Here is a 27984-nt window from a genome sequence, read left to right on the forward strand (position 1 = left end):
ATATTATGTCCGCCGCGGCGACGTCGGGGCGGAAAGTGCTGATTTCGAACATAATATTATTATATTATAATTTTTAACATGCTTTCGAAGTCATGCGATATCCACGCAGGTGCCAAATTCAAAAAGGCAATTTGTGAAAACTACACAACACGTGTGTGAGACGAAAATATTAGAGCAGGTATAGATATTGTTCGAAAATTAATGATCAATGATTTCACAAAGTCATAAAAGACGAGAAAGATAAGTATAAGTATTTAAATATTTGAACGGCCGAGCATTAACTTTTCTTTTCTTATTTTTGAGTTAATATTATATTCAATAATAAAAAAAAAATAAAAATAAAAAATAAGAAAAAATAAGAAATTTTATTGTTCCGCTCGTTGTTGATATATTATTTTTAAAGGATTTTTAATTATAAGACGTATTAATATGTTATAGTCGTTCCATATATTTTATTCAACTTGGACGACAATATATTATATTATTGTGTGTTAAACATGTCGTCGGAAAGTCGTGGGTGGTTTTTAGTGAAAAATCGAGTGGGATATTTTTTCTATTATATAATTATTAATGCAAAGGTATCTGAGTATATGTACGTGCGTCAAAGAACTCAGATGGAAATCACGGTTGCACGGGTGACGCATTCCACATCCCTTTAGACGACCTACCCTGCGACTACCACCTCTACCTACCAAATACCAATATACCATTATTATTATTATTATTATTATTATTACTATTCGCAGCCGTTTTGGTCGACAGACGGCGGCGTGGAGTAGTGACATTTGGGCAGTGAAAAATTTTCTCGGGATCAATTCGTCGAGAACGGGAAAGCTACCCTTTGTGAATGCTTGGAGGAGGGGGAGGGGGTTCTGGTCAACTGATGACATATGATGTGGATGTCGCGCGGGCACGTGCCAGTCGGTATAATAATATTATAATATATTATATTCACGTGTAGGTGCACCTTCTCTCGTATCCCGATATCGACCGACACATCGACGGAGATATAGGCCTCGGGTCGCATATGAATCATACAGTGGCTTTAACTGCACGGGACGATTCGCGCATCACTCGACGATAATACAGAACTCTGTATAATACACTGCAGTGCCTAACGCACGTCGGCTCAATTATGGTGGAATTTGCATTGTTGTGCTTTTATAATATAGCCGTTGCCATCAGAGGTCAGAACATTAAAACTTTTACCTGTTGCGGCCAAACGGTTAGGCAGGTGTGTAGATGTGGCGGGCGTGAGTGACAGAGTGATAGGGGTGAGCGGGAAAGGGCAACGATAAGAGAATGAGGGTGATCTAGGGGAGAGGGCGGCGGAAGCTCTTGGCCGCTTTAGGTTAAATGCGCAGCCCGACGGAATTAAATTAATCAAATCCTGCGGGTCAAACACCCGCGACCTGTTGTGGGCTCGTCGCGGTTTATTCAATATTATGCGTTTCTGAGACTACCTATAAAGTTTTTTATTTTATAGTATTACTAATCGATATTAGTGTACGGTCATTATAGATAATTATGGTGCAGTGAACCAAACTCTATTATATGCTATACGACCATAAAATTAATATATACACACCGCATTAAATATTCGAATAATTGGGGGGCGTGACAGGAAAACCGATACATTTTTTAGTTGGATCGAATGTCTTCGTATATTAATAATGATGACAACAGTGAATAAAAGAGGTATTAAAATAACGCGTGTCCATAATACGGTAATGCTCATATTATAATATAAAGAAAATTATATCCAAGCAAATATCCACAGCTAGAACGTGTCCATTTGGCACAATTAACCGCACATAGGTTCCTTAGGTTTAACAGTTAAACAAATTGTTACAAATAATACAAACGTTAAAGTATTATTAAAATTTTTTTTAAATATTTATGACATTTCAGAGAGTGTGTCCAAATATTCGTCTAAAGATGTATCATCCAAAAACTCGTTTATTATTATATTGCATGATTTTAGATTATTTTGAACCATGTGAGATGTATATCATTAAAACAAAATAATGTGTTATTCGGTTTATCATAAGTCCTGTCTTAACAAATTTATTTTAGTGTTCGTTTATTAAGTTAAAAGTAGATAAGCTGATATGATTGGATTTTCAATCAATCAATGGACTCATTATAATCTAGCTTGTATGGACGTTATAGTTTTAAAAAACAACTTTTAATAATTGAAAAAAGGAAAGTATTAAATATTATTATATAGTGCCGGAGCCCTGAATTTTTAATAAACGGGACAAAATATATCATGTTTATTACAAACGAAATAGAATTAACTGAAGTGTCATTAATACTATGTCTTATATTTTAAACTATTTGTATCGAGTCGAGTTTCATATTATAGACGTATTTTAAGGAATTATACAAGTAGAAATATCATAATGACATTCATTTCATTCCTTTAACTTTTAAGCTCTTGTCGAACAATTCCCCTCCACTACACTCCACAACGTATCATCCAAGTTCCCATGTCTCCAAAACGACCCAGCCATCTGTGACATAACCCATCTCATCTTTAATTCGCCCAAATTATCACTAACATAGCTATAATATATTGTAATTTTTGAATCTTCATACCTTCAACATTCAAAATATATTCTCCACCCAACAAAAAAATATCGTGTTCTTATAATTCTTTGAACATAGATAGGTAATAATATACAGGTTATATATAATTTAATTTTTGTTATGTGTCTTTGTTCTGCATATCATTTATATTTTCCAAATAAATGTTACAAATTAATGTGTACATTTCAATTTAATATTTTAATTTCTGAGACCCATATTTACAATACAAAGTTTAAATAAAAAAACATAATGAGACAAAGAGTACTTTTAAAAGTAAAACGATTAAAAATTTTAAACTATTAAAAGTATTCACGCATAAACGCATTATATAATATTATTATATCACGTAAGTTTATCAGAATAAAATAATTATAGCTCAATAATATATTGTAGTTTACGACACATGTACAATATCACACATCTACTATTTTAATACTAGCTTACTTTAAAAACGTAAATAGTGTTGTAAGACGATATAACAATTATCATAATAATTGTTATTGTTATTAGTGAATACTAAATAACTAATAAGTACCTGTACAAAATTACCCCATGATGGGTCCGCGTCTAAATCGTGTAAACGTTTATAATTATTATTGAAACAGATTTTAATTTTTGTTTAAAATAAAACAACAACTCTGCAATAAAAAATTATTGATATTTAATAATAAGTATAAGTACCTATCCGATATAGGTTATGTAAATCGTGATATTATTTAAATTAGTAAACAGTAAAAAAAAAAGGAATAATTTGTTCCAATGTTCCTATATTTCAGTCACTTGAAATCGTCAATATATGCTTACTATATAATATACTGTGTAAACACATATTTAAATTATACCTACACTTATATTATATTATATAAACACTGTATAATATAACATTAATTTATGAATTTTAATACACCCGTTATTGTTATAAAATAATAACAATCATTCCAACGATTTTAATTAGTGTCTGTTTGTTTTTATTCATAGCTACAGCCCTTGTTATTGTACCGGGAATATAGTGCGTACGTATAGATCACGAAGGGTTTTCATGAATGTTATATAATAAAGGTAAATATTGATCTATTGTTATTTTGACAGTGCATGTCATTCAATATCAAGTGCGTGGCTAATTATCAACAAGTGTTAACGGTGATCGGTTTAAATATTATGTATAATATTATTATATTTTATTTATCAGTATGATATTATTGTTAACACGTGCAGTTATCAGTTTTACAAGTTTCAGCTTTACACCTACGTATCCACCAAAGAAACGGGAAGCAATTTCCAATATAAATGTATTTTTGCGATTCCGGGCATAATTTATTTATTCTATTGATTGCCAATATTTATTATTATTAACTGTACGCATGTCTTAAATATTATAATAATCGATGTAAATACGAGTGAATATAAATTGCTATTCGAAACCAAATTATATCGTTTGGAGCACGGCGCAGCTGTTACATGTAAATTCATTAAATACGTATCATTGTTTAGTAGTTATGAAAAAATAATATAATTTTAAATATGAAATCATTCTTGAACTAATATAGTTTTGTTATATTTTCTTAGTAAGTATTTTGGTGGTCCGTTTGGTAAATGTGTCTTAGAGTTTTCATAAATTACAATAATATTTTCGAAGAAACATTTGTATTATATTACGAAAAAATAATTAAATTAAAGATAACAATCAAAAAATAAAAAATTGTGTTTTGACATACGCACGACTATCAGTGAGTATAATAATTGTTCATACTTTTTATAGAAAAATACTTAAAATAGTATATTATGTTTATGACTCACAACCCACCGCTAAACGGTTTCAATAATACTGTAATATAATATGTTTATAATATGTATTATATTATAACAAAGTAATTTGGTTTCGTTTTGATGCGTTTAAACCAAACAACGGCTTGTTAAATAAATCATTATATACACATACTTTCGTTCTTTATACATTTCTCATGGACATATCACCAATATAATTTATTGCTGTATTTAAAAATCTTTTCAGTTTTTATCTTTTTAAATTAATAATTAGGAATATCATGTATACAAAGTACAAACCACGCTATATTGTTCTATACAAAAAATAATGTCTGCCTCGGATATTTCGATGAACGGCGCACTGTAAAAAAATCATCTCACGATTCTTGGCAGTTTTCACTCCAACTACATTTGCATAGTAAATAATATGTTTAAATGTAATCAAATTATTGTGATTCGTCTGCTGCACTCTACGCAGCAGGTTAAATTTAAGTTTATATTAGGCAGTTCAAAAGAACTTTTTCAGTGTCTTTGTTTACCAGATGAAAAATATATCATTCGCTTTGAATCGATTCGCGTTTATAATAGGTTAGGTGTGTTCCTACAATATGTACGTTCAATATCGGACGGTTTATTAAATGTTCGTGATTCGGAATGATTTCGATAAATTAAGTGCGATACATAAAATATGTAATCGATAAATACATTTTAATACCTAGTAGAAAATGTGGTCAACTTTTGGTGAAACTTCCTTAACTTCTTTGAAAATACTCTGTAATTATATTTCAATTAAATATAGCTTTGGATTCTGTCTATTTTAATTCAATGAAAACGCATTTAGTGTTAAGTGATTTTTTTTTTTTACAGTTATAAAGGGAAATCCTTTTATAAAACCTCCGCAGTACGTAATACTTGACCTAACCACTTTCCCAAAGCTATTCTGTAATCGTAATTTCAATGCTATGACTTTTTCCATCCCTTGTTGCCCGTTAGCGAAATGACCAATAACGTGATTAATTAATAATATGTGTATGCATTTTTAAGTAGCGTGTAAACATTTTAAACGACAACTATTATAAATTATTTATCTTTTATCTTAAATAATATGCATTATGAATAATATTATAATATTGTAACTATATAAGAACATATACGCGGAAAAAATAAAATTTTTGGACTAAAAATTGTGACGATTAATCGTATACTACTATACAGATTATTCTGAACGGAGCAAGCAATTTATTCGTTTTACAGTGTAATTTTTTTTTTTTTACTTGACTGTTTAAAAAGTTTTAATGCTAAAAATATAATATAACCATCTTGGAAATAATTCCACATTCAAAATAGTAAATACTGATACTTGAGTCTTATTCAAAATACACTCCTTTTAAGAAATTGTCATGAGTTATTTAATATTATATTTATTTTAATATTAATTAAATTACATTTTAGATATTGGCTACTGTGACGTTAGTATAATAATTTAAATATAAAATATCGTACAAAATAATTAAATTTTAAACGGATCATAATGAATTAGTAATTAAATTAAAATCGTTATAATTTGATAAACCTTCAGTTAGATTGTAGGTCAAAATAGTAGAAGAAATAATATTTTTGTCCAGCATACGATTTGGTCACGAAAGCTATAATTCTTAACAGTAAATTTAAATCAGATGATGTAATTAAATTTCAAGATAATATAAGTAAAAAAATGTATTTAAATATATTTTGTATAAAAAAAACGAATAACTAATGTCAATTGAATTTTAATAACTATTATGTTATTTAAAAATATGTTTTATTGCTATTTGACCGACAATGATTATTTAAGTAGACACCGTGTAAATGTTTAACGATTAAATATTGTCGCACCCAACACTTAATTTTTATACTTTGAGGTGTTATTTCGAGGTATAGCCCATATATAGCTACCTATTTTAAAGTTGAACGTTCATTACTGTAAACTATTTAAAATCGAACAATTTTACACACATCGCGTTAAATAATGTAAAAAAAAAATTACTATTTTCTGGCAATCGGTATAATAACAATACATTCATTACTTGCATCTCACTATTACTCACAATATTATGTGGACACGTCTTGATGATTTACGACGTTATCGTCACTCGTCCTTCCAATAGAAATTAACCAAATATACACACAGTGATGAATTTATATATAATTGTATATGTTTTTCGCATAAAACATTCAGTCTAAGACACATCATATTATGCAGACTATACAATATGTTATACAGAAAATAACTAGAACCGAAGTGTTTAGCGCACTTCACATTTTTTTTTGTGTAGTTTAAAAGTCAATATTTTATCCAGAAATACACTGTTGTTATAGATACAGTAATACTTTGTATTTTGTTTCAAGCACAATATTGTAACGATATCAGTTAAAAAAAAAAAAATACAGTTGTTTGTGAATTGATTGCAATAACCACTGCAGTTGTATACGTCTCTAAAATAAACGAGAACAATAAATGGAGAAATAATATAAACGAACTGCGAAAGTATAAAACGAAAAGAAAAGTTGAAAGTTGCAGATAGTACTAACTAAATAAAATTACGCGGTATTCTCGTTAAATCGGCTTTAGGGAATTTCGTTTTATGCCCTACCAAAATAAAAACCAAAGAAGCATAAAACAACATTTTTTTTTAATGTTCGATATTGAAATATCAATTTTTATCAATTTTCAAATACGAATCAAATATGCTTCTAAAAAAATAAATACATCAATATTTTAGAAACGTTTTCCATAATCTGGTTTATCTAATTTGTAACGAACATACAGCTATTGTTGAACAATTTTAAAAGAACATTTTATAAATATATGGTACACAAAAGGTGAAAAGGTCAACACCAGTGGAGTGACCGTCCCGTATTAAAAACTACTTCTGGTCAATCATCTGCCTCACTTGTGAAAATGTAAAGAATTTTTGACAAAACTGTTTTGTATTTGATTTTCCGAGGTAAATATTTTTCTTTCAAAAAATAAATTTCAAGTGACGGCCAATAATAACGTTCTATATATACTTTATATTAAAACACCATCTAAACGTGTATGTAATACCATTGATATCTTTTATAGTGCTCTACATACCAGATTTAGATTGATAGCACAGCGAAGACCTTTTTCAAATTGTAATTCTGTTCTCCCAAAAGTGAGTTTCAAAATCCATTGTACTTCTAACAAATGATTTGTTTGATAGAAAACAAATTATTCAATTTTGGGTATGCCGTTTAATCAGAAAACTAAATAAAACGTAAGATGAACAATAATAGATAATAAATGCATATTACATTTTAAAATAAACAGTTTATAAAATTCCAATATTTAAGGTCTTGAGTATAAACTACTGAAAACACGATACGTTTACGCCAATGTAATTTATTATGCTTGTTTTTAAATATTAAATTGGGTAAGGAAATTACAATAAAAAAGTAGTGTTGACAAAATTGTGAAGGAAAAAAGCAAAAATGGTTGTCGGCTAATTACTAAGTTAACAAAGACAACAACCACTTTCTTAATCAATTTTTCCTTGTAAACCCCTTTAATACATTTTTCAATTTCACAGTAAGTTATTTATATTTATTTTCCATTAAAATCCTTCATTTTTTAATTATTCAAAATTAATTTTTAGATTATATAATATATTTTTTATAAAATAGAAATATAGATTAATTATTTTTTGTTGATTAATTTTATTTGCAAATATAAACATGGTCATAAAAATGCATATTGTTATTTTGATCGAATACGGATTTTATTAATTTAATAATTTCAACAATAAAATATACCTAACACATTTTTATCAAATACTCAACTACTTGTTTATTAATTACCCTGAACAAATAAATTATCCTTTGTTCAATATATTAATAGTTTGGATACAATATAATATTATTTTATTATGATTTTCCTAAAATTTTTATTGAAAATGAAAAACCGTATATTTAACGAAAATAATAACTGTATTTTTTTTAAACCGTAAACAAATTAAACTAAAATATACAGGAAAAATGTATAAGACCATAATAATAATGTAAAGTAATAGTATATAGTGGTAAGTACCACAATTATATGTAGTAGCACAGGTGGTGAATTTGTACGATTGTAAAACATATTTTCTTTACTACTGTTTTATGTATATCGTGAAAATTATCAAAGTGCGATTCCGTATATCAAAAAGTGAAAAATTGTAAAATTCAAGTCACTGCTCGTTTGTGCGGTGCAGGAGCCGAATTTATTATACCTGCGTATAATAAGCAATGTGAATATTGCGAACCGTAACCAATAAATTGCATAAAACAAATAAACAACAAACCATCGCCATCGATGGATGAATTCTCATCGATGTTCGTACAATAATTTATTAACGTATAGTAAAATGTTGCTGTAGATGCAGTACACCTCCCCTAAAGACTTTCGTAGTCAATTTTTTTGGTTCCGATCTCGTTTCACAAACGTATTCGTGAGGCGGTTGCAAACCGCTGGAAAATACAATGCTACGTCACGCATAAAAGTATAAGTTACCTAGATAATAACTTAACCTATACCTGCATATAGTTGTAGAGCTGTTTTGAGGGAAATTCGACGGTTTACACCGATCTAACTCGCTTTTCACACCGCGAGACGTGCCTTAAAAATATTAAATGTTCGTTTTTCCACAGCGACATCAATCGTCGGCCAAGTATATTGTAACGCATAAGATATAATATTATAATAACAAACATAAGACATAATATTTTAATCGTATCGTAATAATATACAGTAAAACCTCTTTATAACGGACCCCGCGTAAGACGAAAATAACAATAACAGTCTCGTATAACCTATCTCTATATCGTGTATATTATTTTAATCTCCGGAAAATCCTTTATAGAGGAAAAATCATTTGGTACCAATAGGTAGCGATTCCGTTATATTAGGGAGATTGGTTTTACTGTATATTAGATTACTAAAAAAATATAATATATTTTCAATAATATACAATATACTTAATATAATTTTAATGATAAATAATAATATAATATATTGCGTAGGTGTCAAATACTACGCATATTAATATAAACACAGTGGAACGCGTATTATTATTTTTTTGGTATTTTATTTTTGAAAAAAAACGGTGAGCGCGCGTAAGACAGGTGACGGTGGCGGTGGCCGCAGGAAATAGACGTTACCTGTGCGCGGGGCCGGCGAGGGTGGTGGCGGTGGCAGTGATAACTGTTGCGCTGAGCTTGTTCTGGCTGATGCTTCTTCCGCCGTCGGTTGTCGTACGTTACTGTCGCTGTACAGTGTACAGTCGCCGCCGAAGTCCGGAAACGCGGTTGACGCTGCTGCTTGGTGCGCTGCGGTGATCCGGTGTCGTAACGTCGCGCGCGCGCCCGTGAACGTGTGCGTGTGCGTGTGCGTGTACGTTTACGGGTCCGGGTCTGGGTGTGTGTGTGTGTGTGTGCGCGCGCCAAAGTCGCCGCCGCCCGAGCAACCGTCAAGCACCGGGCAAAAGTATCGGGGGGTATCGTGGACGCACCCCACCCCACCCGCTCGCACCAGCCCCCCAACTGTCTCTCATCCCCATCCAACCGTCTAAATGCCTACGCTACACCCCCGACCGGCTCCCCGCCCGAAGCGTGCTCCAGAGCCAACTCACCCCCCACCCCCACTGCCACCTAACGTTTCACCGTATGACGGCTTACGGGGCGACATCTGGTGCCGACCCTAGAAAGTAGAACTCGACTCCGCAGCCACCGTCGCATTGGACGCGTATTATTATTATTTTTTTTCTACATAGGTTTGCTGCACCTATGTCGGACTGCGGATAACCTGTTAACGCACACTATATATTATTACCAGCACCATGGTCGTTGTCGTCGTCGTCGTCGTCCGGGGAGCCGGGCGACACCGCGGCTGCAGCTAAACCCGGCGATGATATTTATTTTACGCTAATTATTATTCTCCCCTCCCCCCTCCCCACACACACACACCGCAAACACATCCCTTGTCCTTTTGTCGGCGTTTTAAGCTGCACCCCCGCGATGACGGACTTTCGAACTTTTGATATTATAATATAGGTACATACTGTATATACAAATTATAAATCCTGCAATATATATACATGATGATGATTACATATTTTCGTCCTTCCAACTACACAATATGTTCGGTTATGTCGCATACATAATGCATAAAATATTATAACAGTTAAATTTATTTTGAAAACGTTTTCTTAAAAACCGCCTCGATATATGCAAAAATATGCAAAATTAAATTTCATATTTGAATTATTCTCCGTATTTTAAATACATCTGTATTGTATAATACTACTTTGTTATTTTGCACATTGTACGAATTCAATTTTTGTATGGCCTGGCCATTTGGGTGGATGTCAGTAAAATATAAAAATACTGTGCCCCGAAACATTTGATATAGTTTGTGTCACCACTGATTCACAGATAGTGTCATATCGACAATTACTGCATCGTTGGATATCACTATTCAGTGGCTTTGACGTAAGTTCAAAACAAATTGATATAGTCACCCACTCCCCCCACAAAAAAAGATCAAGTGTGACAAAGCATCTCTTCAAATATAAATCTTTAAATTCTAAGGAGATTATATCTCAAAAAATGTGTGTAATGAAAAGTATTCAAAACCTGATAATGCTTCAATTTTTGGTTAAAATATGTATAGGATAAAAAATTCCTGACATTGAAATTATTGGCAGTGAAAATGTGTACGATGTTTAGCTCCACATACCTCTGTGAGTCTGCATTTTCAAAAATGAATTACCTGTATAAAAAGCAAATTCTGACCCCCAGTCACCAACGTACATCGGAGCATGAAGATATAGCGTGCACTTATCATACTCCAAATTTAAAACTGCCGGTTGAGAGCAAGAGACCTGTCATTTTTCTCATACTGATGCATTATGTAATTTTTTAATTTTTTAATTTCCTACATTTATGATATTTATTAAATTTATTTTTTCACACACAAAGCTTACACATAATGAAACACATAAAGATCTTACACCTAAACTTGTTTTATGCAAATTGAGTTTTAATGGCCCGCGATAATGCTCCGAATTCCTAATGTGGCCCTCCGGGAATAATAATTGGTGACCCATGCACTATATATTATTACAGGAGAGATGTCGCGTTATACGTCTGCGTGGCTCGACTTTGGACATTTACCGGTCGTCGCGTTTATTCGGTATTAATATTATTATATCCTGTACGACTATTAGCAATCGTATTTGGATCCGGTTCGATATTGTATTACAATATTAATAATAACATGACGTGACGACTGACGACGATGATGAAATATGTCGATCGAGTCCGAATGGTCATTGCGACGCTATATTATACGCCCGTGCACTGCTGTGTAGCACAGTGACACATATACGATAATATTCTACCATACATATTATCATTATTATTATCATTAGCATTATTATTAATTGTTATTATTATTATTATTATTATTATTCGTATGTACGTGCGAAACAGAAAACATCTGGCAATAAAGAATAATATCCATTTAGCTGACCATGATGTCTGCAAGAAATATTGGGGCGGTGAATGTTTTAAAAACAACGAAATTGTTGATTCTGCTGAATTTATATTTATCCCGCGACAGAGCATTTGCGTAATGATATTTCACATGCCATAATATTATATTATTACCCGAGCCTATAAGCTCTAATGCTCTATAGAGGTACCTACACGATGCGCAGAAGGCCGATATAAAGTTGTTGAGTATTTCTTAAGATGGAAAAATAAAACGGTTATAAAAACTTTATTGAACCGCACAATCACTATACGAGAAGGTAGGCCTTAAGGTGAGTACCGACAGACTACCGCGTGGTCATTTTTTATGTAGGTAGGTACCGTATATTATATACCGGCTGCACGCCAATAATTAAAAAATAGGTACCTACCGCGTATACCGCGGGTATATTACCGGGTATACAAGCTTCTGCACGGCGCCTGGTTGTTCGACCTTCGCACTGCAGGCTGAATCTTTTTTACTGGGCACGTTGTTTGTTACTATTAATTATGTTAAAACAATGGTTGAGTGCGCGAAGTACCTCCACGTTTATAGTTCTCTCGTAAATGAAGTCAATGTTAGAATCACGTAGGCATTTAGGTCTAAATATTATTAACATAATTTACTCGCACCGTTCTGATTAAAGCGAACGTGTAATCACCAAAAAACGCACCCCGGGTACAAAGTTATCGTTTCTTGGAATTTCGTCGCCGTTGTTTAATTCAACCACGCCGTAACAATATACAATACATTGTTATTTTTTGAACAACAAGAACTATTGACGTGAAAGTGTGTGGAATTTAAAAAATAAACTATATAGCTATATAAGTGCGGTAAGTATAGGAATATACTTATATTCACCATATTATTATTATGTTTACTTTCCAATATTTCATACACATTATCTAATGGGTTTTTATTTCAATCGTCTCGGAATTATATTTTGCAGGAGTTGTATGTTGTTTGTAGGTAATCCTAAGTCCCTGGTGACCAACTTCTTTATTTCATTGAACTTGTCCCAACTGCTACGAACCTGTTAAAAAAAAATTGAAAATTAACTTCATAAGAAATAAACGATTTTATAAGGTATCCTTTTAAATGTATTAGTATAATGTAATAATACATTTAAACAGATTATCTAATTTTTATTCCACTCAATCTATACTGCCACTGACACATTTATTATATTATTTATCGTATTAATTATTTAATTTATAACGCATAACATTTATAATTATCTATAATAGTTGTATACTGAAGGCTACAATAAAAGAATAAAAAAAAAAAAACATTTATGTTGTGGTTTTAAAATAATTTAGAATATTTTACTTACACATTTTAAAAATAGTACTGTTCACGATTACAAATAACTTTTTAAATAATAATGTTATATAATGATCAAACTCTTGCAATGCATTACATACTATACATTTTACATTTATATGATTTCTAATTACTTTTACAATTAGTTTTACTTAAGAGAAATGTTTTTCTGTAAGTTTCATTTGTTTAAATAATTTTTATTTGATACAAAGTTATAGAATTACAAGAATTTCGATCAAACCAACTCATTTTGATTTTTATAGCTACCCAATGTATAAAAGTGTGTTATATAACGTTATGTTATTAGGTACGTAACGTAATTATTGTCGAGTCTAATGGTTTTTATTAGGTCTACTAAAATAAAAGAATAAAAAAATGACTAATTTTGTTTTAAAACTATTATACCTAAATTATATTTGTAATGTATTACAATTATAATAACCGATAAGTATATTGTATTCTGTCCAATTTATTAAAACATTCATTTAAACGTATGAACACAATAGGTACACATTAGTGTAAATAAGTTCGTAAATGAATAAGTGATATTTTGAAATAATAATATACGTCATATAAGCCTGGAGCAATCACAGCACATAGTTTACAAATGATAAAACTATACATTTCGCAGAACCGATTTAACCGTTACTATAATTTCAATTTACTACGATTTACGAAGATACAAATATACAATAATATTGAACTACACGCACACCTAGCGCATAGGCACAAAAATTATGTTTATAAACGCTATTTGCACCTAATGCGCCCAAGTACCTACATGGTATTTTATTTGAAAATATTTATTGTTTACAAAAACATAAATAACTTTATACACATGAAATAAAATATAGTCACCATCGCCTAAATCAGTGGTTCTCAACCTTTTTTGTTTCATGTCACCCTTAGCCACTAGTATCCATCGCGCTAACATAAATATATTAAACAATTTAAACTGTACGTTTTACGAGCGCCTTTAATTTTATTCAAAAAAATGATAACTATGCACTTTATTTGAGTTGCAGGCAGGGTTAGGCAAGATACTCAAAAATGCAGTATCGCAATATAAGATACTAGATACTTGGCATTCGATACATTTGAATAAAATTAGTCACAAGGTTTTTAAAAAATTATATTCATTATTGTGGGGATAGCCACTTTGTTAAGTTATGGGATCTGCAAAGAAAATAATAAGAACATTATCTACTTTATTGCTGTCACGCAAAAGGTATACAAATACATATACATATAAAAATTCCAGATATTCTAATAAGGTACAGACGTATAGTAAAGACGTAAAGTCCCGTTCAATGTTCGTGTGTCACAGATATAACTATATAAACTATGATTTATCGGTAGGTTGAAAAATAATTTCCAACAACCTACAGCCTACAGGAAATCACCAGTGACTAGTGAACTTACCTAAATATTTGTATTCGTAAAATAATTATTACATTATATTAAATAATAAAATAATACTTTATTTAATATTTATTTTGATAATAAAAAGCAGAATTGTATCGCATTAATGTATCGCGATACAAGATACTCGATAATATATACTGGTAAAACATTTCCATTTTAATTTGACAAATTAAAAAAATAAAATAATATTTAAAAATAATAATGAATTATAATATGCATTTTGTTTATATTGTTATATTTATTATCATATGTCATTCTAATGTTGTTGGCGATTATCAGGTTACATGGTGGGGGTGGCAATAATACGATTTTATTTGAAAAAATAATAACGAGCTTCGAAAAGCAAGTTTATTAAAATAGTAATTAAAAACTTTAATCGATCTTCTTTTCACGCCTTTGATTGAAAATTAAACAGTTGTTTTTAAGGCGTTTAGAAAGTGGTTGTAGTATTTTCTCAGTTTCATTAAACCAAAACTAAATACAGAAATTATATAACTAAATAAATCAATGTTTTTATTGTATTAGCTATGCGAGTAATTAAAAGTAAATTTTACGTTATACTATATTATTATGAAGAGAACATGGAATTTAATGGTAGTTCAGTGTATAATTTCTTTGTTCGTCATCACTTTTTCGAGTAGTACTCTACTCTAAAACCTCTATGTGACAACTATATTAATATATTAATTGTATACTTGATACCTACTAACACAACACAATTACAACAAAGGGACATACTTGCAAAACTTGCAAAATCAAATAACCAAGTTATAATTAAAAAATAATAATTATTCAAATAATTTTAAATGTTCTCAAATAATATTTTTGTATAAGTATATTATATACATTCATTTTTCGGCTAACTTTCGTAGTATTTAAGTTCAACATTTTAATATATTTATAGAATGTATTAATCCAACGTCCGAGTAATTAAATGTTGATATTAGTTTTACTATTATATTAACGACATGACCAAAAAGACACAAATAAAAAGTATCAATGATCTACGTTTTTTTTTGAAATTGCGATAACGCTTTATCACTATATATCACTATATATCACTATATATCCAACCATTGTTTTAATCTGTAGTATCTTAGCTAGCAAGTTAATTTTATTTTTTAACCTTTCAAATCTTAAATAGATCATATAATAATAGGACGGTCTCTGTGAAAAAGGGCACAAGTCAGTTTTTAAAAATTAAATATCATTCTTTTGTTTTGAAAATAATTTTATGCCGGATTTACTGGTGGCACTGAAATTTGGCGATCTCGATAGATAATATTAGTGAGAGTAAGATAGCACCAAATATCAGTGCCGCTAGTCAATCCGGTGTAAAATTATTTTCAAAACAAAAGTATGATATTCAAATTTTAAAAATTATTTTTTTATATAACATAAAGGGCCGTTCTTAGAATGTCCGGTAAAGTGTCAGTTAACGCTAACCTACTGATAACAGATTTTATTACTGGCAGAATTCGGTCTTTTAGGTGTCGGTTAACTTTAACCGGATATTGTAAGAACGGCCCTAAGTAGGTTAAATATACATGGTCACATACAACAGAACATGTTAATTCAGCACTACAACACACTACTAAACTAAACTTTTTGAAAAAAACTCATATGCAATTTAAATATTGAATTATCATCAAATTCACTCGTATTCAACAAAATCCATTACTTTTCAAAATTCAGTACGCAATTATAACATAACCATTATTTTAATGAAAATAAAAACTATAGCTAGCGCAAATAAAAGAAAATTTTAAGATGGTAAGACGTATTTTTCGAACTAATAATAACTTTTTACTTAACTTTAACTTGACTTTAATTTAACTGGAACTTAACTTTAATAAAACTTAGATGGAACTTAACTTTTAGATGGATCTTAGCTTTTATAAAACTTAAATGGAATATAACTTTAATTTCGGCGAAACTAAACTTTAATTTAACCGGAAACCTAACTTTTATAAAACTTAAATGAAACTCAACTTTGATTTCAGCGGAACTTAACTTTAATTTAAGTGGAACTTAACTTTTATAAAACTTAAGTTGGAACTTAACTTTAATTTCAGTGAAACTTGACTTTTATAAAATTTAAGTTCCGCTGAAATTAAAGTTATGTTCCACTAAAATTAAAGGTAAGTCCCAACTTAAGTTTTATAAAAGTTAAGTTCCACTTAAATTAAAGTTAAGTTCCACTGAAATTAAAGTTAAGTTCCACTAAAATTAAAGTTAAGTTCCACTGAAATTAAAGTTAAGTTCCAACTTAAGTTTTATAAAATTTCAGTGGAACTTGACTTTTATAAAATTTAAGATGGAACTCAACTTTAATGTCAGTGGAACTTAACTTTAATTTTAGTGGAACTTAACTTTAGTTTCAGTAGAACTTAACTTTAAATTCAGTGGAACTTAAAAAATTTGGAAAAATTAATTTCAGTTAAATGTGTCTTGAAAAGTATGAAATTGCGTATAAAAGTGTAAATAATGCCCTAAGAACATAATGACTCAAATATGGATTTATATTTAAAATTTAATTTTATAACTAGCTTTGTGAATTCATGAAACACATTTGTTTCGTACTCTGCTATTTTTGTAAATGTGTAAAACAAATATGCAAATTCTACAAGTCCAGGACCAAACTTTTAAGGGAGAAGAAGAATCTGCTGAGAGAATCTCAACACCTAGGATATCAATATTATGAGTAACGTGTCTGTTTCTAGTAGTGATGTCAATAAGGATCAACTTGGATTTGAGGGAATTGTGTCATCCAGTCGATCAAATGCGTTTTGAAATGCGGAATTTTTAGGGAACGTGAGGGTAAAAGCCAGGTTTCAGAAAGAAGAGCTACTGAGCATTTATTTTCAAAGAGGAGGATTTGATTAAGGCTTGAAGGGTATAAGGAGAAAAAGGAGAAAGTAGAGAAGGTGAACTTATAAGGGATTCAGATAATTTAAGAGACAAGGTGTGAACCCAGGATAAGTCCGTTGGGTTACACGCAGGAGTAAGATTCTGGTTTGAGGGTATGTTTAAATAGCTACTGTTAGGGGAGGAATAGTATGATTCCACTGGTAGTGGTTTTTTATATATTGTTTGGTGGGGACGGGGTTTGAATTTAGTTTTTCTAGAGTTAAAAAAATGATGATTTTCGTGTAAGCTGGGGAAATTTTCTTCATGAAGGGAGGTGTTTGGTTTTAGGATTTCTGAAATAGGAGGCTGGCTATTTACAACATCAGAATATGAAAAAGCAGTAGTATAACAATTAATTTTTCTTGAAGATAATGGCGTCTTTATAAGAAATATTTTCGTTAGCCATAATTCTTTTTATATCTTTTTGGGTAGACCATTCCTGGCAGCTGCGATCCGTGGCTAGATGGGGTTGCTTACAGTAAAGACATACTGGGTCGGTGGCTTGAGAGTAGGGACAGGAGTCAATCGAGTGCTTGGTTTCACCGCAATGGCTGCATCTAGGACCACTACGACAATATTTTGCGTATGGCCGAACCGAAGACAGCAGTTACATTGGACGGGGAACCGGATGCTTGGCTTGACTTCGAAAATCATGTTGAAAACAGAGATGACTGATGGGATTTTTGGGGCAACAAATTTTAGCTCACAAATACGAGTCTGCACGATATTTCCATCTGTTTTGATGTTGATGCGCTTGAATGCATCAATAGTAACAGGAGACTTGACACCTTCGAAAAACTCCGATTCCGAGATAGTGTTATCTAATTTAATTATCCCGTACGAAAAAATAAGCGTAGAAGGTATGCAAGCATTGTAATTATTTTCTTTTAAAATATTAGAATTTAAACAGAGGTTACCATTGGTAATTGTATCGAACGTGATCTTAATTTTTTTGGAGGCCGCGGGCTTAATGTTTATAATGCCCGTAAAATTCATAGAGAAGAATTTGGCGACTTTGATAGGATGCCAGTTTCCGAGATTTGTATTTTCAATTAAACTCCCAATTAAAACAATTACTGGCCCAATATAGTCAGATGAAAAAGATTGTTGTAGAATATTGATGTACTTATTATTATTAGAAATGTTATCGTGTTTTGTTAAAGAGAGGCCCGCAACGGAGTTATCTGTTGGAGACGAGGAATCGATATCGAACTCATTAGTGAGGTCGTTAGCGTTATCATTTATGTCCATAACCGTAGACTCAGACGATTTATCGGTTAGCAGTGAGATATTATTATAATCGAAAGCCGAGTTAGATATGCTAGATACGTTTAAAGATGGAGGATTTTTGACAATTTGTTGAAAACTTGGCTGGACAGATTTTTAAGTGGCTTACCGTTTTTACCGACTAACTAAAATCCAGAACTTGTGGCAGAATTTTTGGCAACTGTAGACTTGAATTTATTACCGGCTTGATTCAGGCTGGCACAATTTGCGCCGCCCGAATACGACGGCATAATGAAATACTAAAATAACTGGTGTATCGATATAGCAATAACGAATTAACTTTATCAGCAAAATACGAGACACACGACTGTACACATTCACTGCGTGAGCACAACTGATTGTGTATGTTAATCGACTGTAATGAACATAATATTATGGAATAAATCTAAATGTGTATTTGTACAAGAGTAATAATATAAAATGTCCTCCTTTTTTTCTACCGTTTTCTTCTAAAAATATTTACAAGTGTAATATTTATTATACCTACTAGAGATATTTCAATAGACATTTTTAAATTTTACTCTTATATGCGGGATTATTTTCAATAGCATTATTATTTTACTAAGAATAGTATGTACCTATTCAAAACTACCTGCATTTGTAATTATCACCATAACAGCTTGTGAACTCATTATATGAATATAGAAAATCATCTCTATTTATTTTAGGTTATTTACTTATTTGAGATGCTCAATTATAATTATATCATGCTTTGTACAAAAACTAAACAAAATATAATCTAATAATATTATGATATTATTATCAAATTTATTTTGAAATTATCTTGCAATAGTTCAATGCATTAGTGAGTGTTGAGTAGTAACTAGTGTTGTTCATCAATTTTAGTTTAAATTCATTCGGTATTCAGAACATTACGAAGACATTACACTGATACATCAAAGAAATCTAATCAAATTTTACAATACAATTTTAAACTTTTATAACGATTGGGGTCAGGTCTCAAAAATAATAGAAAAAAGAAAATGGATTCTACAAATGAAAGAATTAGGAATCAACAAAATAACTCAATTTGAATTTACAGTATAGCAACTATATTTTACTTTTTTTATCCGTTACGAACGTTATAAATTTATAATATAACATAATATCACTGTACTTGTATAATAATATAAAATTATAATATTAACCTTAAAACAATTATTATTAAGGTTTAACTCAAGTTGACTTGATAAAAAAAAATCAATATTCACAGTCTTAAGTTTGAAAAAAAAACCATTAAATATCATCAATGAAAACTAAAACATTTCTATTACATTTGATGGATTTAATTTACTTACATCATAAAAATTCTTGGGACACAATTTATAAGTCAACTAGGTATATTGGGGCGAATAGGACATACCTAATTTACAGACAGCCATCCCTTATTACATGACAAATATTGCCCTCTACAGCTATTTAAAAATTACCAACAACCAAAGAGCTTCTAAAAAATAACTATAGAATATTCCACTCAAAATTAACAAAGCACACAAGCCAAATTCTTCATTGTTATAACACTTGTTATTCTTTTTCACGTTACCACAAACAGTTAATTACCGTCGATTGTAAAAAAAAAATATTGATGATTAATTTACCAGATTTGACCTAACACCTGTGATAAAAAGCTTAAGTAAAATAGTTATTCTGAGGTTAGGTAACTGAATGATCTCCTATTCGTGTGTTTCATATATAATCATATTATTGTACTAAGTTTTTATTCTCTCCTCCATTGACTATTCTTTCTCGAGTGATAGTGTTTGTATTTAACTTATGAATTTAAAGAAAAAGTTAATTCATTAATAAATTACTGATAATTTTTATGTTAAACAGATCTATAAGATCCAAATGATTCGAATTGGCGGGATAAATAGTTTCACAACTATCGAAAATAAATTATTTTTATTTTTATAAATAGGTAGCATAGGCGGAAATCCATCAAAATTTCAGGCGTGGCTAACATTATTAACATCGATGTATAAGCGGTGGGCTTCGATCCTATAAAACTAAAAAAGGAGGGGGAATGATGGACTTTTAAGGGGCTAAGCCCCCTCAAGCCCCTCTCCTCCGATTTCTGGCCAATGGTAGGTAGGTAGTTACGTACTTACGTTTATGTCGATGCGCTTTTAAATATATCGGAATAAAGCGGAAGACACCATTATAATACTTTAAACTTAATTTGTATTCTACAAAATATAATTAAACTTTTAAAAGCAATCTGTAGTTCGTTTATTTAAATCTACTGTACGGCTATATTGCTATGATGCTATAATGCTATATTGACCTAAAAGTGAGTTACTAATGTACTATTTCAATAAACTATGTAACTATACGTTGGGGTAATAACCACATAAATAAACAATAGGGTGCTAAACAGTAAAATTACCTACCCATCAAAAATGTATACCATGTAGTATGTACGTTATCAATTAAGATCCCACTACCTACTCAAATCTTACAAGTAGTTTAATTTTAACACAATCATTCTGTTTGGTCGTCAATAACCAATAATGGACCTTTTTTTTTTTAGTTTCGAAAAATGTAATTGGCAACTTCAATGTTCGAAGACACATATATAAGTACATATTTACATTCAAGATACTACGAGATACTATTATGTTGTCATAGCTATATAAAATGTGCTGTATATTATGACGTCTATCCGACGTCAATAGGTTAGTTATCACATCCATACTTACCTACGTCGCTTATGTTTTATTTTTACTGATAAGTGATAATTCTTACGACGACGAGTAATACGTCTTGTGCACAAACTGTATCTTATATACCTATTATAATTTATATTATTTAATCCAATATTTATTGTCACTAATTAGAATACTATATATTTTCTCAAATCGATATTGTTTATACAGAATGATTTACTAAGCATGCTCACCTTATTTTTCAATAGTGAATTTATTCAAATTTTGATTTTTAGGAATTTTTGAATAATATGCATACTTAAAGACCACATTAACGATTTCTTGAGATATTTGTACTACCCAAGAGTGTCCTGTGGAGATACAATTTTCTATTTATCAAATGAGCGAACAATATATTATACATTTATAAAAGAAAATCATTTTAATTGGAAATAGATCACATTTTAATATAGGAATATCAAAGGCAAAATATCCATTTAAATGTTTAACTTTAATCATACTAAATATTTATTATACCCCGAGGACCTACTCAAATAAAATATCAAATTTATAACAATATCAAAATATGTTACGCGTATTAAAATATAAAAAGATGTAAATATTTCTACGAAGATGAAAATAGCATTATGTTTTCCAAGATTTTCAATGTTAAACAAAATTAATTTAATACTTCAACGATAATATATGCAAATACATTGTTTTATCTTATCATCGTTCGAGCATTTAAAAGTAGGTAGGTACATATTTCTTATCTTGTCGTAGGATTCTTATTGTTGAAGAAAAATGATATCCTCTCATTCGTTCTTTCAATAAATTTGCATAAGACCTAACGCTGAAAACAAACACTGCGCTATCTTCAGCTTATCCTAATATTTTGTTAAATCTCGCGTATAATGGCATACGGCCGATAAGCCCAATGAATCAACAATGTAATTCTATGCCAACGAAATATTGAACACTATTGTGCCATTTAAATGAGATTACCTTAAATGGAATCGTATATGGAGGAGTATTAGTGCATACAAATATATAAATTGACATTATCGGCACAGCAAAATCCGTTATAAATTATCATCCACGCGGAATGCCAAAGGTCAAATTACGAGTTCGAAACTCTCCACATACTGTACAGACTATAAGTATCTAATTTAGTATTTAATTTAAAAATCCATCACGCAATAAACATAAATGTATAGGTACCATTCGTGGGTATAGTCATATTCTCTGATTCCAGCGCATTTTAATATTTTATGATTAATTTAATTATAACATTTTCAATTAAACTAAGTAGTATACTAACTATATATTATAGTATCGTTATTTCTGCATCGTACCAACGCACTGATTCTCGTAATTTTTATTCTACGAATTATTAATTTGAAAGTAATTCGATTATTGCTATTGAAATATAAATTGTGTATACTTTATTAATGAGTTCTAAGTATCATATAATGTAATATTAAATTATAATTTCCAAAGTGATATTATCATTGAAAAATAATAAGAGAATCAAAATCAATTTGAAAGACACAGTATTATTATTTATTTATTTGTATTGATTCATAAAGTAATAAATAATAATAATATTTTTATAAATATCTGAAATTCTGGTTGGCGTTTTCAAGTATTCATAAAAAATTGAATTAAATACCAAATATATTATTATGAGCTTATGAAATTTACTTATTGTATGAAAAATATTACAGGCTGTAGCCTTATTAAAACAAAACAATTATTATCGATCGATCATTACGATGATATATAATTATGCACGTCACCTGTATGGCTGATCTAAATCATTTGTAATTTTGAAACCACTTATTAGTTATTATAACTTGTAACTATTATTGAAATATTATTTTATCAAAATCACAAGAACAAAAAATGAGTTCGTTAGACTATTTAGAAAACTAAACAATTTATTTAAAAAAAATGTCAAATTAAATATTAAATAATAATTTAATCTATCTAATACCTATCATGATATACGCTCAGTCGTATACGTATTCTAATTTAATTCAAATGATTTCAGATTTAATATCGATTAATATTATTGTGCTCAACGTATATCTATCGTATACATTTCAAATGTCATATTTTTATACGGACTTCAAACTGTGTCTAAATATGAGAAATTGAGCTATTAAAATAAATAAATAATAATAATAATAATGATAAATTATATTCGTTGTTGTGTGTATGTATGGGCTGTGAATAATATATTATAATACTGTTACTGGCTGACCTGTAACGTGTCCGGCGTAACGACGCGCGACGTTATACACAAGTTACCGAACTGTTGTGTGGCTATTGATTATCTTAGTATTTCATTTAACTCAACGTTTCCCGCACAAATTACTCTTGGCAACACATTTCACCGTACAATATAGGCTCAAGTATAATATTATTCTGTATAAATAATATTTAAGTTGTTTTTAACATAATACCAAAAATTGTAATGTACGTAAACACTTCATTGCTTTAAAAATTATATAATGTATTTAATTAAATCATTTTTTTTCTTCTATTACACTAAGAATTCAATGCTAATGACCTTATTAGCTGTCGAAGCAGAAATTCATAATTTCAAGACCAATAAAATAAAATTAAAAAAAGTAGGTCAGCGCATTTTGGTGGTGGATGTTTGTCCATCATCCCTTCGGGCCTCGGACAGGATAGTGTAATTTTACTGTATTCGATTTGAATGCAATGATTGCATTCGATAAAAAACGATTCTGAGCGGACGAGGGAATATTTTTTATTTAATTTTATTCGTTTCTATGGTGATAAACAAAGCGTTTTAAAAACAGCTTAAGAACGATTTATATAAATAGGTAATTTATATAATTATAATTATAATTTATAATTAGGAAATATCATAAAAATGAAAAAAAATATAAAAGAAAAGAAAAAGCTCATAAATCGCTTATATGTTTTGAAAATTTTACCATGTCTAGGTAAGGCTAATATAAGTAAACAACCCAAATTTCAAGTTTTTACGAATGTTTTTAACCGAATTACAACAAAAAAACTACCAAAATTAAAATGTCTATAAATATAGCTAAAAAATGGCTAACATTTTCTGAACTTTAAACCGTAAGGAACAAAATCTAAAATACAACAAAAAATATCTCTTGTCATTTTTCATTTTAAGCAATATTTCTGGTAGAAAACGTCGTCCGTAATTATTTAATATTATAAAATCGTACGTTTTTTCTCCTTTAACCGCTTTTATTTCGAGTTAGGTTAGGCATCGAAAAATGACCTCTCTAAAGTACCAGCTCAAGAACATTACCTTTCAGAAAAGATGCTATACTTGATACTTTTGAGCAAGTTTAGAGGGAGAAAAAGTGTTTACAGAATAAAAAAGAAATAAACATCATTGTAAAACCATTACATTCATTGCTCCGCTCAGAATCTAAAATATTATAAAAATAATTGTTTCCAGTGTTATAATGCATTATTCAATAATTGTTGTAGGTAACCCGAATACCCAATGCATTAATTATTATTCAGCTATTATAATAAAATGTCTTTATTATATCGCTACATTAGTTGATTTCAATGAAAATATGAAACACTCAATTATAATGCTCCGGTAAAATAACAACTATACACTAAATCATCGCACATTTCCGGGATATTATTCTATTTTAAAAACGACTTGGCATTTAATTTTTTAATAATAATAGTTCACAAAAACAAACCAATTATTATAAATAACAATACAAATAATTGGTTCACTTAAAACTATTTTTAAATAATCTCGTTTTTGTGTTATTATATATTTTGTAACCACACTTGGAGGTAAAATAAGTAGCCATCCTAAAAGTTTCAAGTTTTACCAGTAGAATTGTATCCTACGCTTGTACTTGTCAGATTTTTTTTTTTTATATAAACAGTATAGTAATAGTTTCTCTAAGCATAATATAAAAATAAAATGTTACCAACAAATAAAAAATAATAAAAACAATTTATTTATTTTCATTATTTTATTTTAACTAAAAATAATAACATACCTATATAGCGACTTACCAGAACTGGTGTTATCGAAGTGTGATATTATAACGTTTAAAATATTATGTTCATTTTCATACTAAATATTCAAATTAAATTAAACTGTAATATGTTCTTATGATATATCTTATACACCTAACCATGTACAATAATATAATTTAAGAATTAATAGTAAAAAACCATACAATTAAAGCGACTTTATCTAATAATTATTTATCAATACATTTTCAGTTTATCTGATCACTGTTGGGGAACTGTTGTAATTTAAAAGCTTAACGTATCGCATCTTCACTAAAAATATCTCTCCTTAAAAATCGCCCTCAGCCTGATTGTGTCTTATTTTTTTAAGAACAACTTTATTCAAACATGATACTACCGAATACTTTCATTGAAGTAGTGCTACAAATTAGGTCCATTTCAATGGCCCCCCCACTTTCAAAATTTGAACTTCTGACCACGCCAAACGTTTGTGCAGAAATGTGCACCAAGTCCAATCGTTTGTGCACAAAAACTGAAAGCTCTATCCCTAAAACTAAATGGGGGGGGGGCATTGAAACGGTAGCCCCCCACATTGAATATTTGGATTTTTGAATGTGCCAAACGTTTGTGCATCGTTTGTGCAGAAATGTGCACCAGGTCCCGACGTTTGTGTACAAAAACTTCCAGCACTATCCAAAAAACAAAGTGAGGGGTCTCCTTTTTTTGAAATTTTAAATATTTGTCATATTAATAAATGTTGTTTACGTACCTAATAGGTTTAATAGAATTTTACTATTGCCATGTAAACGTGTTTATGGACAGGTACCTCAACTCGACGTTGCTGTATGTCCGGTCCAATAATGTAAGTTATAAGTTATTGTGTATATTTTAATACAATAAAAGCATAGAAAAAAAATAATTTATAGACTATATTAATATAGTACCTAATTAATTAATTTAATATACCTAACCGTACCTATATACATATAAAAATATTATAATAATATATTATTTATGTTTGAATTCATTAGAACAATGGCGTATCAGACGTCGCTCCCAAACCGGTCGACATCCATCAGCATAATTGTGAGTTGAAAACGTCTAAATTTAAAAATTGTTATAGTATAATATTTATCTAATAAATTAATTTTCTTTAGCATTCCGCAAGAATGAGCGGTATAGTTTGAAAACTTATCAAAGTTATCTGGTGGATGTCGATACGTTGGTGAGCAGCCGTCGCACATAGGTCTGATGTACCTATGGAAAGTTATTATTGGATCGGTCATAATATTACGTTGAGAAGTTATCTGTCCATAAACTTATTTTCAGATTTGTAGGCCAATTCCGTTGCCATTTTTTAATCATTCTTTGTTTTTATTAAGGTTGAGGTGTAACAGCATTTTAGGGGCTATTGTAATTCCCACTTCCAGGACTTTATTATACATACAGCCGACAGCCCGATGACCTACATTTTTGTGTATTCTGATCTACCCTATGATGGCCGCGAAGTAACGATCACGTCACCGTTTATCAGATTGCCCAGTTTGAAAGAGTCTCCAACAATTTCATCGGATAGGTACGCCATAAACCGTGGCATAGCGCTGGGCCAGCATCATTTTGTCCGGATCAATATCTACAAAAATGACGTCCCAATTATTAGAAGCTAATAATATAGGTACTTAATATTTATTGTAATATAATATAATATTAAACTCATTATACCCAGTTATTACGATTAAGTAGAAATAATATTTTTCAAATAATATTACAGTGTCTTTGTCGAACAGTCAGCTGTACGAAGTTTCCGCTGTGCCACAAAACGGGTCGACGCCGGTCGCTGAACATGGGAAGTCCTCAAGTCCACCAAGCATCGTATTGATGAATCAACAATACATCTTACATCTTACATCTAACATCTTACATCTTACAACTTACATCTATCATTGCAATCTTATAATTATTCACCTGAGTGCATGTAATCCTGAATGTACAGTTAATTTATTACTACCCATCTACACAGTTTAACACTGTATTAATAAAAGTATTTATTGTTAAAATAAAATTGAGTTCTATATTATTTATAGGTACTTAAAAATTATTTGGGTATAAAGGGAACATATTTTAATCATACAAAATTAGATAAACTAAAAGACAAAAATAATAAGTAAATACTTCGTGTTAAAAATAGTTTTTAATTAATTAGGTAGGACAGGTACCTATTATGTAAGTAGGTACTTATCCAAAACTCGTTTATCAGGAATTAAATAAAAAGGGAGGTCAATTAAAAAATGGTGGGTAAGTGGATGTCGCTCTGCTGTACAGTATGTTACAAGTGGGTCACTGTAATGGATGGTGTTAAATTTGAATTCAATGATATAATATCATTGTATAAGAAAAACGATTCTGAGCGAAAACGGTCCGTCAGCCTATGATATTACCAAGTATATTTGA

General features: G+C 30.1%; 1 protein-coding gene, 1 long non-coding RNA gene and 1 pseudogene across 2 annotated transcripts in view; 1 reads left to right on the plus strand and 2 right to left on the minus strand.

Annotated features, from left to right (window-relative positions):
• Positions 1-9758, minus strand: part of LOC132950101 (calexcitin-2) — a 93446-nt gene extending 83688 nt beyond the window's left edge. The window contains exon 1 of the mRNA XM_061021329.1: positions 9556-9758. The gene's annotated coding sequence lies outside the window, so the exon portion shown is untranslated. The remainder of the gene's footprint in view (positions 1-9555) is intronic.
• On the plus strand, positions 1-27512 carry LOC132950102 (uncharacterized). The gene is made up of 3 exons (XR_009665180.1): positions 1-178; positions 26916-27208; positions 27305-27512. It is a non-coding gene; the product is annotated as an uncharacterized LOC132950102 (long non-coding RNA).
• Positions 17522-18835, minus strand: LOC132950567 (uncharacterized; annotated as a pseudogene).
• Positions 27513-27984: the final 472 nt, after the last annotated feature.

The sequence above is a fragment of the Metopolophium dirhodum genome, chromosome 8 (genome assembly GCF_019925205.1).
Source record: "Metopolophium dirhodum isolate CAU chromosome 8, ASM1992520v1, whole genome shotgun sequence".
NCBI classification, from domain to species: Eukaryota; Metazoa; Arthropoda; class Insecta; order Hemiptera; family Aphididae; genus Metopolophium; species Metopolophium dirhodum.